Raw genomic sequence first — 18975 nt, forward strand, 5'->3', positions numbered from 1 at the left:
GAGTAGCGGATTTGGTCTTGGAGGACCTAGGTTCAAGTCATTGCTTTGACATTTTAACTAGCCGTAGGATCATGGGCAGATGCCTTTCCTTCTCTGGGACTCAATTTCCTCCTCAGTAAAATGGGTGCAGTGGACAAAAGGATCTCCAATATCCTTTTCTGCTCCGACATTCTATATTGTATGTTGTAATATCTCTTATAGCTCTGACACTATGTGACATGAGATTACAGGGGCCAGAGATATTCAGAGGCAGGGAGATGAGTGCAACTGTATTTGGTTAAAGGATCATAGAATCACAGGATCTTACATTTAAAGGCTCTCTCAGAGGCTATCTAGTACAATACCCTCATTTTTCAGGTACAGAAACTGAGACCCAGAAAAATTAAGTGATTTGCCCAAGATCATACAGGTAGGAAACAATACAATTTGAACTCAAATCCCTGAACACTCTTTCAAATCCAAATCCAGTATTCATTCTTTCATCTCCACCATGTTGCTTATGCATACATGTATATACATATGCTTGTAGCTTTATACCTATTCCATTACGATGTCTTTATATACTGTCAAGAATCAATCCTATCCCACCCTAATTCTCTTGACTAAGATACTCTCAAGTTCCTAGAAGAAATCACCAATCTTAAAACTGTGAAATGATATCTCAGGGTTATTTTAATTTGTATTTCTCTAATCAATAATGATTTAGAGCATTTTTATATGACTATAAATTGTCTTGATTTTTTCATCGGAAAACTGCCTACTCCTATCCTTTGCCCATTTATCATTTGGTGAAGGACTTGCATTCTTATAGATTTGACAAAGTTCTTTATATATTTAAGATATGAGACCTTTTTATCTGAGAATCTGTCTATGAAAAATTTTTCCCCAATTTTCTGTCTTCCTTCTGATCTTGGCTACATAATACATTTGCAGTTTCATGTGCAATCACCTTTTTTTCCTAATCTACTATGTTATGGAAATGTTTTATTTCTTAAGTTCAGAATAAAAATAATAAAAATTTCAAAAATTAAAATTTTTTTAATTTAAAAAAAGAAATTGCCCCATAATCTCAATTTCCTTTAGGAGGCATGTCTCAGAAAGATCTCTGACTACTACTAAGAGAATAAGCATCTCAATGACTGTTTATTCCATCTACTCACCTTCTTAACCCTGAGTAAGAAGTTAGGCCAGGAACCAAAATGGTAGAGCTGGCTGAAAGAAGACCACATGCAATGGTGAAGGGAACTAGACAGATACAATGACCCCTTTTTCCCCATTTTTTTTTTTAGGCAATTGGGGTTAAGTGACTTGCCCAGGGTCACACAGCTAGTAAGTGTCAAGTGGCTGATCTGAAGCAGGATTTGAACTCAGGTCCTCCTGACTTCAGGGCTGGTGCTCTATCCACTGCACCACCTAGCTGCCCTCTTCTTTCCCCATTCTTAATGCTGTCCTCACATACATACTCTATGTACTTCCTGTGTGTTATATGGGAGGCAGCATGATAACAAGTCAACAAAGTCAAGTAGATAAGCATTTATTAAGCACTTGCTATGTGCCAGGTACTGTGTTAAGTGCTGGAAATACAAATTCAAGCAGAAAGAGAAGTAGTCCCTGCCTTCAAGGAGCTTACATTCTAATGGAGAAAACCAACACATAAAAGGAAGCTAAAAAGGGGGGGAGTTGTGGAGCAGACAATTAGGAGTGGAGCCAGGAGGAGAAAGAAGACATAGCTGGCCTGGGTAATTTCCTTAAAATAGAGATTCTAGGAGGAACCACACAATCAGAGGAAGAGCCTCAGGGTCTGCTAGTGTGAGAGGTTCAGTGGTGGAATGGACTTCCAGTACGAGGAGGCTTATGTGGAACAGAAGAGAAAGTCCAGAGTCAGGAGTGGAGAACAACAGAAACAATATTGGGCCAAGAGCCAGAAGATCTGAATTCAAGTCTTGACTGCTTTTGAGCTATATGAACTTTGGGCAAGTCACTACATCTCTTGGTGCCTCAGTTTCTGCATCTTTAAAGTGGACATAGACATCTATATATACCACAGGAATATAGTGGATAAAATTATTTCTAGACTGTAAAGTGTTATAGAAATGCGAACTCTTACATTATAATGCATATTATAATTGTGTACTTCTATTTTATTATTACATATTCTTTTATGATAGTTCTTGGCTCTGTAGCACTTTAAAGCTTATGAATCACCTTCCTCACAACAACCCTGAGAGGCAGATACTACAAATGCTATTATCTCCATTTTTCCAATGAGTAAGCTGAGATTCAGGCAAGTTAAATGACTTGCCACCAGTCAGACAGTCAGAGAGAGGGAGAGAGAGGGAGAGATCTATATCGTTATCAGTATCACCAATAGAGAGGGTTTGTCATTGTGTGTGGTCTTCAGGACACATCTCTAGCCTCTTGCCCTCACCCTTCTCCAAGGGAGACTTTCATTTGTGCTAGGAGGGAAAGCAGGGCGTTGGGGACAGAGGCCAGCACTCTGCTGTCCTCAGAGAGAGGGGATACCAGAATAGAAGTATATCTATCTGCCCCTTAAATACTGTTTCCTGGGAAATATGATTGGGTGTGAGCTGACTTCTGATTGCTTTATCATTTTGCTGAGGAAAGGGACCCCAAACTCTCTACCCAAGGCTTGACATCTTTCCCACAAAATAACTAGTTCCACGATGAATATACATAGTGAATAGCAAAGAAACCCTTTCGTCCAAATCATAGCAAAATAGAAATCAGAAAAGATATACAGAGGAGAATATATACTAGATAATACAGAGTGAAGGTACTCTGCCCTCGGGACCAAGGTAACTCAGCTGAACCAAGCTGTCTGAGATCTCACTCAAGGGGAACAATTCCCCCAGTCTCTAGTAACAAGGTGGATGTGGGGACATGATGGAGACCACCTGCTCATCTCTTCCTCCCGAAGTCTTTTCCTTCAGCGACCTGAAGTGAGGTTGGCCTCTTCCATCTTCTCTCTCAAAGCTGCAAGTTAATTTGACAGCCAGAAAAACTTAAGCTTCACTAGTCCCAAAAGGGAGCCCCTGAAAACCAAAGCTCTCGGTCTCTTACCAACTCTTCCCCCCACCTCATGTAGGGAGGGCCTTTATCTCCACCAATAAGAAAGAGTCCTGCACCAATGGACTTAGGGATAGAGGTTATAAGATAGAGATACACACAATCAGAGGCTGGATTTGAGATGTTGGATCTCTCTTGACTCCAGCCCCATCCTCTTTCCACTTCCCCACCATGCTTTTTCATTGTAAGTAAGCTATTAAAACATAGAACAACTATAAGTTGTAGATTTATATTATATAGTATTATATATTATATTTTATAGTATTAAAGTACCTCACACTGTAAGCCATTTGATCTGTGCTACAATTTAGTTGGGGTAGGGTGGGAAGTGGATATAGGGTGTGTAAGTATGAATATGTCCATTTTACAGATGAGGAGACTGAGAGTAGGCAGGGGTTATTATTCCCATTTCACAGGTGAAGAAACTGAGGCTCAGAAATAGGAAATGATTCAGGAAACCAGGGCTAAAGCACCGCAGTAGGTGGTGAAAGGACAAGGGGAAAGAAGGGAAGATCTGGCACTGGTAGGGGGAGCAATTACCAGAGGGTTTCCCTATTTGTCCAGAGAGTGGAAAGCTTTGCCTCATTGCTGCACTGTAGGCAGGGAAGTATGCCCAGTTCAGTGGTTATGGCATAGAGTGACTTAGCCTCGATCATTTCAAAATACATTGTCTTTCCCTTAATAGTCTTACCAATCCACTCTTGGTAGTTCACATGACCAAGTGTTCTGAAAATAATTCTCCAGCACCAGTTTTTCCAACTTAAAAGTGCTGAATCCTGCTCTCCCCTCCCCCCAAAAGCCTCTGAGGAGGCGGCTTTGGCCAGGGCCCCCTCAGTAATCCCAGCATTCCACAAAGCTGAATGTGACAACACTGTGAGGTTTCCAAGGCGTTTGGAGAGTACCACTGTGTTCCCCACTGGAGCAAACTGCCCCGCTGACTTCAACTTTCCGGAGAGTTTTCCCTCCTTATGGCCGGGGTGAGTTAGAGTGAAACAAGAGAATGACAGGCAGGCACACAAATTCCTTAGTCCCTCAGAGATGGGGAAGATTTTCCTAGAAACAAGAGAGCTGACACACCAAGAGAAGCTTTTCACTTTCTTTGCCACCACTGGCCAGAACTGATTTCTCCTTCTTTGGGCAGGAGGGAAGGAACCCTGCAGAAGGAAACATTGATTGAATTTTCATCTTTCCAAGACCTTGCTTGTGTGACTTTGAACAAGTCACATCTTCTCTGGGCCTTAGTCTTCTCGTCCGTAGAATGAGGAGATTGGTTAAATGAGATGACCTCTTAGGTTCCTCATGACTCTGATGGAAGCTACTTGAGGAAACAGACCATTTTCCCCTTTGTTGCAACCCCAGAGCTTAGCATCATGCCTGGCATATTTATTGTAAATGCTTGTTGCCTAACATCCTATATTCTTTCAGATCAATATTCTTTTTTTTTAAAGTGAATAAGGCACAAATATCTCTTTTCCCATTGACTCATTCCTATATTTTCTTTTATTTATTTTTAAAATATATAAAAAAGTTTCTTACCATTTTTGAAAGTTTTGAGTTCCAAATTCTGTATTTTCTTTTAAAAAAGAAACTGACTTGTTAGGTAGTAAGTTCCCCATCACTAGAAATATTTTAAGTAGAGGCTGGATGCCTACCTGTCAGGTATTGTCAGAATACTACACAGATGATTCCTGTCTGGGGTGAAATCCTGGGCATTTCACGCATCCTGTAACCCTAAGAATCTCTGATTCAATAATATAACAAATAGGTATTAGACTACCACTTATATAGAAAACATTATGATGGATGCTAGGTAAATACAAAAAATGATGATGTTGAGGATAGCAATAATAATAATAATATCCTTCTATATAGAACTTAAAGGGTTTCAGGGCAGCTAGCAGTACAGTGGATAGAACATCGGCCCTGGACTAAGGAGGACCTGAATTCAAATCCACCCTCAGAAACATACTTGTTGTATGACCCTGGACAAGTCACTTAACCCCAATTACCTCCTAAAATAAAAATTAAGAAGAGAAGTTTTTCATTTAACTGCCCTGAGATTTGGTTCATTGTCTTCTTTCTTCTGTATTCCCTCTTTCTTGGTTATTTCGTCTATTCCCATGACTTTAACAATAGTTCTATATAAACTATTCCCACTCAACATCCCCCTAAGGGCTCCAGAGCCATATTTTCAGCTGTTTGCTAGATATCTCCATCTTGATGTTATGCTTGCTTTTCAAACTCAACAGGTCAAAAACTGTACTTCTTTTTGCTTCTCCTAACTTATTTATTCTTCCTAATACCACTCTGCCCCAGTTGACACAGCTCTTACAAACCTTAGAATATTTTTGGCTTCTTCTCCTTTGTCTTCCTCCTTTCTCCACCGCAAGCAGCAGCCAAGAACCATTGTTTCTACCTCCATGACACCTCTCACTTTTGTCCCATTTCTCCACTTCTATAGAGCCCCCCTTGTTCAAGTCTTCATCCCTTCCACCTAGACTATTTTATGGGCTCCCAGCCTTGCGCCATCCTTTCTCTAGTTCATCTCTATCACACTAATGCCAGCATAATATTCTGAATACATAACCCTGATCATACCATTCCTTACTTCAAAACCGTCAGTGACTCCCCATTTCCTACCAAATAAAGCATAAACTACTGGCATTCAAGATGTCCCCCAATTTCGGCCCATCCTACCTTTCCAGCTTTATCTCATACTCTTCCTTTCTGCCCTTGATTTCTGTGATCTATGCTCTCAGGAAACTTCCAGCTCTGATATTCTATGTTCTACATTCTCAGATCCCTTTCTGCCCTTGATTTCTGTGGCCTTTGCTCTCAATACTCTTCTAGCTATGACATCCTATGAAATAGAACACATCAAAAAAAAGTATCAGCTGTGCAATTGCACAATGAGCAATGGAAAGACAATACCTGGGCATATACAAATTCCCATTGTACCCATTAGCATCATTTTTGTAAAACCAATGGCTTTGTTTGTTTAGTCTTTTGTGGTTTGTAGGACTAACTGTTTATCTTTGGGGGAGGGGGAGAAGCATTGCACAAGTGTCTCAGAAAAGCAATCTTCAAGTAGCAAACTCGGCTCTTAAGAAAGAATGAGTAGTGAGGCTCCAGTGAAGTGCTAGGATGCCTGGCTCCTCCTGGATGGAGGACTAGACTGATCAAAAGAGAGATTCCTAATTTTTTGAGCTATGAGACCCTTCTGTTGTTAGACTTATTTTATAGCATCCCTGAAACAAGTGCCAGACTTATAGGTAACATTCACAGCCTTTTATTAAGTACTTGCTAGGTCTGGCGGTAGGATCGACACTTGAGTAGCTACCAAGATAAACAAGATAAGGTCCCCAACCCCATAGAGCTTACAGTCTCATAGGGGATGATTAGACATGTTTACAGATACATATAATTCAAACCAGAACAAGACAGGTCCATAAGAGAGGAATCTAATACGAGGAGGGAGGGAACATTTCTAGATAAGGAAATTAGGGAATTCTCCATAGAGAAGGCAACATTTGAATTAGGCCTTGCAGTTATCAACAGATGAAGACTTGGGGTGAGAGATTCCAGGAATAGGAAATGGCTTGAACAGAGGTAAAGGTGAAGGAAAGTACTGAACCAAGGCAGACCAAGATTTACAATCTAACTAGCTGAAACCTGCTAGGCAACATAAACCTAGCAGGTACAGAAACAGAAGACTGATTGTGCAGAAAAGGATTCTAATACAGGCATACCTCGGAGATATTGTGGGGTTTGGTTCCAGACTACTGCAATAAAGTGAATATTGTAATAAAACAAATCACACAATTTTTTTGTTTTCCAATGCATATAAAAGTGATATTTATACTAGACCGTAGTCTGTTAACGGTACATTAGAATTATATCTAAAAACTGTATACATATTAATTTTAAAATACTTTATTGCTGAAAAACATTAACCATCATCTAAGCCTTCCTCGAGTCATAATCTTTTTGCTGGTAGAGGGCCTTGCCTCAGTGTTGATGGCTGTTGACTGATCAGGGTGGTGGTTGCTGAAGGCTGGGGTCCCTGTGGCAGTTTCTTAAGATAAGACAACAATGAAGTTTGCCACACCAGCAAGAGGGAGAGAGACAGCGAATGGCAAAGCAGTCAGAACACACACAACGTTCACCGATAAAGTTCGCTGTCTTACATGGGGGCAGTTTATGGTGCCCCAAAACAATTACAATAGTAAAATCAAAGATCATTGATCACAGGTCACTATAACAGATGTAATAATAATGAAAAAGTTTGAAATATTGCAAGAATTACCAAAATGTGACCCAGAGACATGATGTGAGCACATGACATGGGAAAAATGGTGCCGGGGCAGCTAGGTGGCACTGGCCCTGGATTCAGGAGGACCTGAGTTCAAATTCGGCCTCAGACACATAATACTTACTAGCTGTGTGACCCTGGGCGAGTCACTTAACCCCACTGCCTAGCCAAAAAAAAGAAAAGAAAAGAGAAATGGCGCCAATAGACTTGCTTGATACAGGGTTGCCACAGACCTTTAACTTGTAAAAAATGCAATACCTGTGAAGCACAATAAAGTCTAGGACAATAAAATGAGGTGCTCCTGTATGGACAGTTAGGTGGTACAGCAGATAGAGTGCTGACTCTGGAGTCAGGAAGAACTGAGTTTGAATTCGTCTCGAACACTGACTAGCTGTGTGATGCTGCATGAGTCACTTACCCCATCAGCCTCAGTTTCTTCATCTGCAAAAGGGGGATAATAGCACTTACCTCCATAATCCTGATGAGGATAAAATGAATATATTTTTGCAAAGTTTTATAAACCGAAAGAGCTATGTAAATGCTAGCAGTTATTAAGTCATAGCCTCTTCATACAATGTTAGAATTTGAAGGGACTTTGTAATACAGATTTGGAAGCATCAGAATATTTAAAAATTTTATGTATCTTAGAGATCAGTACATCATTTCTCAGATAGGGAAACTAAGAAGAAACCTAGGAGGCAGCATGATGCAGTAGGAAAAACCCTGGTTCTAGAGTCAAAGGATCTGGGTTCAAATTCTGCCCTTGATTCTTTTCACCTGTGTGACCTTAAACATGTAACTTAACCTACACAGCCTTTCGTTTCCTCACCTGTAAAATGAGGGGGTTAGACTATTCAATCTTTGAGGTCCCTTCCAGCTCTACTTCTATGGTACAATGGTGATTCAAGAAGACAAAGTCCATTCCAAAGTCCCGAAGATCCCTCCAAAGCGACAGGCAACAGTAGAAAGGAGTATCCAGAGGCTAAACCCATTCCTGAGTCCAGGAGCTTAGTACAGACAGCAGAGAGTGGATAACTGACACAGGTTTAATAAGCAGGCAGGCTGCATACACCTGGGAAGGCTCAGAAGAAACAGGACGATCTCCAGTAAGCAGCAAAACAGATTTACGGCCGCTGATTCCTGACAGGCTGGACAGACGAGGGCTAGCAGCCAGAGTGAGGCAAGGACCCAGCCGCAGATGCCCAGAGCTTGTCGGTGCCTGTGGCACAGATGGCAGTTGGGTCCCTTGGGGAAGTCGGGCCAACTCTTACGCTCTCTTCTTTGAAGTGCTGTATGGCCCATATTAGTTATGGTTAAAAGTTCAATTGAATTAACTTTTAGTTTGTTTGAAAGGTTTCACTAATTCTCTGAGATAAGATGTGTAGGATATTAGATCCCCATGGTTTGGTGCCAGTGAATGGCCATCTTTGATGCCTTTTTATTTTTATTTTTTTTGGAGCACTCTGCTATTTTACTCACCTGTGTATCGTCTACCACATCTTGCTCCACATAGGCAGCCAATTAACTAAAAAGCATTTATTATGTGCCAGGTACTAGGGAATGCAAAACCAAAAATGAAACACTCACTGAGCTCGAGGACAAAAAAAATATCCATATATAATGTGTGTATGCATATATACACATACATATATATACAGATATGTGCATATATACACATAGACACATGCACATATATTTTTTATCCATCTGAAGACAACATGTGTATATGTAAGTATAAACAAAAATAAATTCAGAGTAATTGTGGGAGGAGGTCACTGTCCTTAGGAAAGGCCTCATGTAGATAGAAGGTGTTACTTAAGCTGAATTTTGAAGGAAACCAAATATTCTAAGAAGCAGATGTGAGGGGGGGTTTTTTGTTCGTTTGTTTGTTTTGGGTTGGTTTTTTTTTGGTAAGGCAATTGGGGTTAAGTGACTTGAACAGAGTTACACAGAGAGTGAGTGTTATGTGTCTGAGGTGGGATTTGAACTCAGGTCCTCCTGACTCCAGGGCTCTATCCACTGTGCACCTAGCTGCCCCCCCTTTTTTTTTTTTAACAGACTGTGTCCTGGGAGGGCCAAAACAGTCCCCACGTCAGGGGTGAAAGACTGGTCAGAGGTAGGGAGAGACTGCCCTGGGAGGGTCAGACAGATGCTAAACAGCTCTGTTGTGATTTGTTGGGGGTTTTTTAAACTCTTGTAAAAAACAGATCTAATTCTTCACTGCCACTCTGAAGGGTGGGTTTGGGAGGGGAACCCAGGGCTTCGTCCAGCCCACTGATTTCTACCCTCCCTCCCAACATATTGCCAACTCTTCCTTCTCTTCCCCTTCCCACTTGTAACCATCTTCTTCTGCTTCTTCCCAACCCAGGTCTTCTATCCCCATTGAACCATGCACTATAACTGAAATTGAAGGTGCCCAGGCCCCATCTCTGGGATCTTGGCAAAGACGGTGGGTGGGCCACTGGGAAGGGGTATTTATTGCCCCATCCTCCCCTGCTTCGGGAGGGTAAATACAGAGTTTTGGTGGACTAACGGAAAGGAACGATGAAAGGGGAGAGTTTATGTTTTGCCTAGTGGTGAAGGGTTGCCTGAGGGGGACGCTAAGGTCATCTGGATTAGGAAGAGAGGTTGGTCAGATTGAGAAGTGGTAAAGGTGAGGGTGGCTGTTGACGAGTGCCCTACCCTAATTAAGAGAGTTAAGCAGCCCAGGGTGGACACGCAAGGTTCTGGGCGGGGCTGCAGTGATAGGCGACTCTCAGTTCTTTCGCCCTCATTGGCTCCCTTCTTCGTCAGTTCCACACCGGCTCTACTTTCACTTCCTTGTCACGTGACATCTCCCTGTGCCTGTCTGTCTGTCTGTCTCTCTCTCTCTCCCCCACACACACCATTTTTTGTGACGCCTCACGTATCTATAAGGCTTATGTTGACGTAATTCGCGTCTCTTCTCCATTCCATCTTTTGGGACCCTACTGCCCCACCCGCTTCAGGGTTATCCCTGTTTGCGCCCCGTGTTAATCCTAGGTACCTTCCTGGTTTCCGACCTTTTTCTCCCTTTCCCACCTTGGCACTATTTTGTTTTGAAGTCAGCAGCATCCCTTGCGGAGCACCACGCTTCGTGAATCCGCTCGTCGTAACTGTCTTCATTTCCTCTCGGGATCCCTAGTGGTTAAAACATTCCAAGCATGGAGGATAGCCAGCATGTGAAGAAGGCATGAAGATCAGAGCTAGAGCACTATGTGTTAGGAATAACAAGAAGGCTGCTTTGATTGCATGAAGCATAATAACTTATAATAATGTTAGAAAGGTAACTTGGGGCCTAGCCAACATGTCACCATGTTCCTAAGCTTCTTTCATCTTGGAATCCCAGGAACCATCTCTTGTAAGTCTTCTTGGATGACAGTCCCATACAAGTTCCCTGTATTAGAGCTGAGTCCATGGTTTTACTCTTAGCCCCCTGAGTAAGGGAATTTGTACTCAGTAAACACCTGTAGAACAAATGAATGAAAGACATTTATTTGGGTGCTTACTATATACAATGAAGTACTATGAATGAATGAATGAATGAATGAATGAATGAATGAATGAATGAATGAATGAATGAATGAATGTCAATTTGGAACACCTGATCGAAACTCCTCATTTAAAAGATGAGGAAACTGGGCTTGGAGTCTCCAGAAACTTTCCACCCACTAGTTCTATAGATTTATCTTGGCTCCCTCCTACAAATTATACATCTGGAAATGACAGCTTTGAGAGTAGCCGCATTTGTGAACAATAATCATGTGATAAGTTCACATGATAATTTAAGTCAGGAGTTCATAACCTAGGGTTCACATAACCCCAAGGGAGCTCTGGTTAGGTATCACATTTGTGAACTTAAGTAGGAAAAAAGTTACATCTTTAATTAACCTCTAACTGAAATTTAGTATTTCCTTCAAGTATTTAAAAAACAGTCTGAGAAAGGGTCCATGGGTTTCACCACACTGCCAAAGGGGTCCATAACACAAACATGGGTAGAACCCCTCATAAATGATTAGGAATCATTTTAGTCGTTCAAAGACCCCCTTGCTGGAGTTTTTTGAAAGCTGTCCAGAAGTTAGGTGGAAGAAGAAGGAGGAAGAGGAGGAGGAGAAGATGGAGGAGAGGAGAAGGAGGAGGAGGAGGAGGAGGAGGAGAAGAAGAAGAGGAAGAAGAAGAGACCTACCTTTCCAAGGTATCCTTTAGAGCCTGTAGGACCAAGTTGCTTGGATTCTGCTCTGTCTTGTCGTAGTAGCAGGATAACACTTTTTAGGCAAGGCCATGATATCACAGATGCCCTTGGTTTCTGATCAGAGGTGGGAAGGCCCATCTCAGCTTATCTTCCCTTGTGGGAAAGAGGTAAACTTCAAGATGACTCATGTCCATTGCATAAAGGGATTTGGGGAGCAATATAAACATTTCTAATTGCTCTTGGAAGGAAATGGGTGTCTGAGGAAAACATCTGGACCCAGGTGTAACCCAGTTGCAGGGAGCAACATTTGGCACCCACAGTGGCCACTGCATGGCCTTGCCACTTAACATTCAGAAAGTCAGATCTGAAAGAGGAATCCTGCCAAGAAAACTATCTCTCAGAACACAGCAAAGTAGACAACAGTGGATCTCCCTCCTGCCCTTTGCAGCACAAATGAAATGCAGGGTTGAAATAGTTCTTTTCCTTAGGCTCCCTAGAAGATAAGGAGGCAAACTTCCTGAGGATGTGCTCTGATCCCACCGTGCCGGCTCCTCTGTGCTTGTCAAAATATTTCTTCGTAGATACATCTCTATTTTTCCATTAATAAAAGTATTTTGGGCTCCCAGCAACAATGGGTGTATGTTACAAAAGGGTTCAGTCCTTCCAAGATAAATAGAGCTCATCTCTAAGCTCTGTCACCTCTGGGCCTAGGGAAGCTGCCTCTGGGTAGAGCTAATGGGATTGTTCTCACCCTACAAACCTAAGCTTTCTGGGCATGCATTTGGCTCTGAGAGGGCATAATGCCAGTTTACTGAACTAGCTGAGTTTGCAAACTTAATACTGAAGTGGCCTTCAGAAGCCTATCCCAGCCTGGAACACCCACAGAATTAGTCTCAGAACTGGAAGAAACCTTAGAATCCATCCAACCCAATCCATACCTGAATAGGAATCCCCTTTATGTAATATTTCTGATAAATAAACATCCATGCTCCATTTGGAGACTTCTAGTGATATCCAAGTGCACCTAACATTTTCCTTAAGCCAATGAGCATTTGTTGAATTCAGGTCTTGCTTGATCCAAGGGAGCTCTCCATCCACTATGTCATGCTGCCTCACACAAAGCAGGTGATTAATAAATGTCTGATAAACTGAATTGGATCCTCTCTTCTCTCCCCCACAGCTGGACAAGATCTCTTCCCTCCTCAAGTGTCTGACTCTTTGTTTTGACCTTATCTTTGCACTTACCACAGTCTACTTTCTATTAAGGTTGTCTGTCTCATCGAACTATAAGCTCCTTGAGAACAGTGACTGTATCTTGTTTCATCTTTATACCATATCCATGCATACGCATAGTCACAGAGCACTTAATGTAGAGCTTTACACAGAGTAGGGGTGTAATGAATGTGAGTTGAATTTAATATTATCCTCTCTGGCTACCAGGCCACAGGATCATAAGGATTTAGTTAAATAAAGTCTGGATAGAATGTCATCTAATCCTCCCCACTTGATTTTGCAGAGGGGGAACTGAGCCCCAGAGAGAAATGACTTGACTTGCCCAAGATCACACAGGGAATAAGAAATAGAATCGAGATTTGAATCCTGTTCCCCCGATTTCAAATCTAGTACTATAACCTATCAATTAAAAGGGCCCTTAGGAGGAAAGGCTTTGTAAACCTTGATTTGCTCTATAAATTTGAGATTAACTCATCTGGTTTCTCACAACAACTCTGGAAGGTGGATAAGATAGTATGATTATGCCCATTTTAGAGATGAGGAAACTCAGGCTAGAGAGGAGAAGTGTCTTAGAGGACAAAGTGATTTATCCAAGGTCATACAGTTCACAAGTAACAGCATAGAGACTCAAACCTGGGTCTCCTGACTCTTAACATAATGTTCTTGTTCCTGCCACCCTGGCCTACTGCTCCTCCTCCTTAGCAACTATTTGTTGAATTTCTTCAGGTATCATCAGTAGTAATGAGTACCACTGGGAAAGTCTAGGACTTTGTGTGAAACATTTTGGGGGTGAGGCTCTCCACAAACCCCAGAAGCTGTTCCTTTGAATCATTAGTCAAATTTTTAAGCAGAAAGGCGTATGGAAAAAGAATGAGAAAGCAAGAGCTTTATAAGAAGGAAAAATAAGGGAGAGGGAAAAAAGGAAGGAAGGAGAGAGACATGAAAGAAAGATCTAAGGTGAGAAGTGATTAAGAAAGATCCCTCAGTGATACTCAGCATATATGAGGTTGTTTGTGCATAGGATAACCATGAAAAAACATGTATTATAGTTATTTGTGTTTGGGGCCTTATTTCTTTATTAGACTATAAGCTCTTTGAGAAGAACTCTTTTATCTAAACTTAGTATCTCCTCCCAGAGAAGTACTATGGGCATAACAGGAGCTTAATAAACATTTATTGTTGTTGATGTTGAAGGCATTATTTTCCAAACCCACTTGTTAAAATAAAACTCTTTCAATAACTGGACCTTCCAAAGCTGGTTTAGAAGGGAGGTTGACTGAATTCCCCAGCATCCAGTCCAGATGGCACAGTGGATAGACTGTTAACTTGTAGTCAAGATGACCTCTATTCAAATCCTACCTGGACCAGCTGTGTGAACCTAGGCTAGTTCCTCAACCGCTCCCAGGCTCAGTTGTCTCATCTGTAAAACAGATATAACAATAGCAGCTGCCTCACTGGATTGTTGTGAAGATCAAACGATACCATTATTAATTATTAGTACTGCTAAACGTAATAGAGTAACCTGGAAAGTCTCCACTATGACAGCAGTTGGGGGTATTCAGACCCTGGAATAAGCACATTCACAAATTCTAGTATCTACTCAGTCTTTTTTTTTAATTAAATGTTTTTTGTTTTGTTTTGTTTTTTGCTTTTTGGTGAGGCAATCAGGGGTTAAGTGACTTGCCCAGGGTCACACAGCTAGTAAGTGTCAAGTGTTTGAGGCTGGATTTGAACTCAGGTCCTCCTGACTCCAAGGCTGAAGCTCTATCCACTGTGCCATCTAGCGGCCCCCTCATCTACTCACCCTTTAATGCTCTTGCTTTCTCATTCTTTTTCCATATGCCTTTCTGCTTAAAAATTTGACTGACGATTCAAAGGGAACAGCTTCTGGGGTTTGTGGAGAGCCTCACCCCCAAAATGTTTCACACAAACAGCTTTGGCTAGTGTGGCATGAGAGTGAGCCCTCTGATTTAGGGTTACAGATCATAGTCACATCTTCCTACTCAAAGACTTAGTGACTCCATCTATAAAATGGGTTCTCTTAGAGTTTAGGACATTCAGCAAATATCTTTGAAGAGATAGGGATATTGAAATGAAGAGGTACCTGAAAAGGACTTTATTAACCTTAAAGCACTGTGTAAATGCTTGTTGCTGCTGTAATATTCTGCATCCACAATTGCAGATACGTGTCTATCTCTTGCCTTTCCTTCCATCAGGCAGGATGCAAGATCAAAGAATATTACTGCTAGTTGGGGCCTTGGAGATGATCAAACCCAACCCAACCATTTCACAGAAAAGGAGATACCCAGGTGTCCAGTCACCTGGTGGGGATGGGGAGAACAAGGATAGAATATCTGTCCTGCCAGGGAAATCCCAGGAGCCAATGACTTCCAATGCCTTGGAAGCATATTTCCTCTTTGCTAAGAAGATCATCTCCCCCTCTGTCTTCTCCTGGTTTTCTAGCCCCTGAACACTCTCTTCAGACTTGCTTGGCTTCAAAAGCCAGTGCCCAAAGCTGAGATTGGCTTCAGAGAGCCAGAGGCAGTGACTGTACTCAGTGAAGGATGTTTACACTCAGGGATTTATGGCTTTTATCTAAATTTAAACTTTTTGCAAGGACACTTAAGTCCTCTGCATTGGCTGTGTGGTCCGGATTCTCCCAATGTGATTATTTTTCATGGCTTTAACTCAATTTGTAGCCAGGCGGGCCGTATAAAATTGCACTATAATCGGCTTTGGGAGCAAAACTAATTAAAAACTAAAATGGGAGGTATGAAGGAAAGCCTGGATCAGAGCCTTGTTGCCTGCCAAAGGTACTGGACTCAAAGCCTGTAAAGCCAGCAAGTGAAACAGTATTGGGAAGAGCAGCTCCAGGAGCTTGGCCGGCCAGCCAGTCCTGGCCATTGTCTCAGGGCACTCCCATGCCTGCTGAGACATTCGGCTCCATGAGAGATGGACTTGGTTTGGGAAACCCATCATGCCACTATTTACAAGGAAAGACCTGCCATCAGAACTCAATTTTCTTCCCTCTGTCCCTTTGTCCCTCCACCCTTGCCTTCTGTTGATTTTTTTTTTTATCAAATCAAGTAAGAGTAATTTGAAGATAGCCCCACATGCCAGCTGCCCTGTGAGTTGCTACAGTGGTCACTACCCTCTGGAGAATGTGATTGTCTGTCAATAGATCAATAAATATTCATTAAGAGCCTCCTTTTCCCCAGGCACTGTGCAGAGGATACAAAGAAAAAGAACAAAGTCCTTGATTGCAAGAAGTGTGTATTGTATCCAGTGAAACAACACACATATTTTTGTTGTTCAGTCAGTTCAGCTGTTTCAGTCACAGCTGACTCTTGGTGACTCTATTTGGGGTTTTCTTGGCAAAGATACTGGAGTGGTTTGCAATTTCCTTCTCCAGCTCATTTTACAGATGAGGAAACTGAGGCAAACAGCATTAAGTGACTTGCTCAGGGTCACACAGCTAGGAAGTGTCTGAGGCCAGATTTGAACTCAGGAAGATGAGTCTTCCTGACTCCAGGCCTGGCACTCTATCCACTGTGCCACATACATACACATAAAAGGAAATTAAAAATATATGAAAAGTAAATACAAGGTAATTTGACAGAGGAGACACTATCAGTTGGAGGGGATCATATAAGATAAGGCACTTGAGACAAGCTTTGAAGAAAGCTAGGGATTCTAAAAGTCAAGGCAAGTATGTACATATATTTGTATGTATAGCTTCATATCTGTGTATCTATGTGTGCTTACTTCCAGTAAAAGTATTTTATATGTACCCATACTTACATGCATGTGAGCACACATACACCTGCGTACAAACACACATACACACACACACACACACACACATATGTACACATGGCCCAGACCTGTTTTCATCGATGCTTTCCTAAGATCTAGTCTCATATCACCAGATGCTTACTGGACCTCTCCTCCCAGATATCTGATTGGTACCTCAAACTCATCCTATCTAAAATAGGACTCCTGATCTTCACCACTAAATCCCTCTGTCCTCTGTACTCATCTATTCCTGTTAAGGGCACTCCCAGTTACCCAAGTCCTCCCAGTTGCTCAAGTACTCAGCCTTACTCTTCACCCTCTCTTACCCCCTTCTCCAATTTGTCACCAAATTTTGTCAGTTCTATTCCCTGTCTGGACCTGACAATACAAACTTCTTGCAATCAAGGACTTTGTTCTTTTTCTTTGTATCCTCTGCACAGTGCCTAGTGAAAAGGAAGCTCTTAATGAATAGTTATTGATCTATTGACAGACAATCGAGTTCTCCAGGGGGTAGTGAGTCCAGACTCCATGGGGTCTGCCATGGCATGCTCACTAACATGTGACCACTGAAGCAACTCATAGGGCAGCTGGCATGTGGATCTATCTTCAGATTACTCTTACTTGACTTGATAAAAAAAAAATTGATAGAGGATCCCTTCTCTTCCCTCACACAGCTACCATTCTAGCTCTGGCCCTCCTCATTTCTCCCCTGGACTACTAAAATGGTCTCTTAACTAAACTATCTGTTTCCATTCTCTCCTCTCTCTAATCCATCCTCTCAATGGCTGCCAAAGTAATCTTCCTAAAATCACAGATCTGACCATGTAGCTGCTCTCTCAAGAATCTGCAATGATTCCCTATTGCCTTTAGGATAAAATAAAAATTCTTGTCCTTGACTTATTGAAGTCCCTCACAATCTAGATCCTATCTCCATTTCCAGACTTATTTTGGATTATTCCCCTTTACATACTCTACATTATAGCCAAAATAATCTACTTACTCTTTTGTGCACTCAATGAAGCCTTTAAGTCTGAGATGCAACAGAGTATGGAGCAGTTCTCAGCTGCTTGACAATTAACGCCAAGAAAACAGGTTCTCCATCAGTCAGCACCACACCATCCATATGTGAAACCATCAGATATAGAAAAGGAGAAATTTTAAATGCTGTGGATAAGTTCATTTACCTTGGCAATATACTTTCTAAGGATGTCCACATTGATAATGACTTTGACACATGCGTTGCCAGAACTAGCTCTGTGTTTGGGAGGCTCCAAAGGAACGTGTAGGAGAGAAAAGGTATTAGACTGTCTACCAGATGGAAGGTCTATGGAGCCACTGTGCTGACCTCATAGTTGTATTTCTATGAAACCTGGATAGTCTACCAGCACCGTACCAGGAAACTGAATCACTTCCATTTGAATAGTCTTAGGAAGGTTCTGAAGATCACCTGGCAAGATAGCCTACTGGACGCTGAGGTCCTTTCTCGAGCTGCACTGCCAAGTATTGAAACTCTACTTCAGAGAGTACAACTCTGATGGACTAGCCACATCATTTGAATGACTCATTCAAGGCAAGAGCTCACATGGTGGTCAGAAGAAGCAATACAAGGCCACTGTCAAGGTCTCTCTGAGGAACTTTGGGATCAATTGTGAGACATGACAGACACTGGCACAGGACTGTCCAGCATGGTGGACCCATATCAAAGAAGGCACTGTACTCTATGAGCAAAGCAAAATTGCAATAGCTCAAAAGAAACATGAGATGTGCAAATTTGGAAACATCTACACTCTAAAAGTTCACATGGATTATTCATACGCAACCTGTGCTGGAGCCTTCCGAGCTCATATCAGTCTGATCAGCCACAGCTGGACACCCTGTGCCTCGACCACAACGTAGTGATGTCATTTTGGTCCTCTTCATGAATGTAGGACAACAACCACCTTGCGATTCCTCAAATCTGGCATTCCATTTCCCATCTCCGTGATTGTGCATAGGCTATCTTACATGCCTATGAACTCCCTCCTTTCCTCTGTCTCTTAGAATCTTTAGCTTTCTTCAAGCCTTAACTCAAGTGTCCCCTCCCATAGCAAAGCTGTCTTGATCCCCTTCATTATTTATGCTATCTTCTCCTCAATTATGTTGTATTACCGTGTCCCCCAGGAAAATATACCTTAAGGAACCTTAAGGAAAAGGACTATTTTTCATTTTGGCTTTGTATCTCCAGTGCCTAGCATGATGCTTTTTATACAGTAGATGCTTAATAAACACATTGTACTGAATTTTTGTCCATTTGAGGATGTAAGCCTTTATTCTGATATAGATTTAATTTACTGTGAAA

This window comes from Phascolarctos cinereus, unplaced genomic scaffold (assembly GCF_003287225.1).
Source record: "Phascolarctos cinereus isolate Bilbo 61053 unplaced genomic scaffold, phaCin_HiC Scaffold_2;HRSCAF=192, whole genome shotgun sequence".
Lineage (NCBI taxonomy): Eukaryota > Metazoa > Chordata > Mammalia > Diprotodontia > Phascolarctidae > Phascolarctos > Phascolarctos cinereus.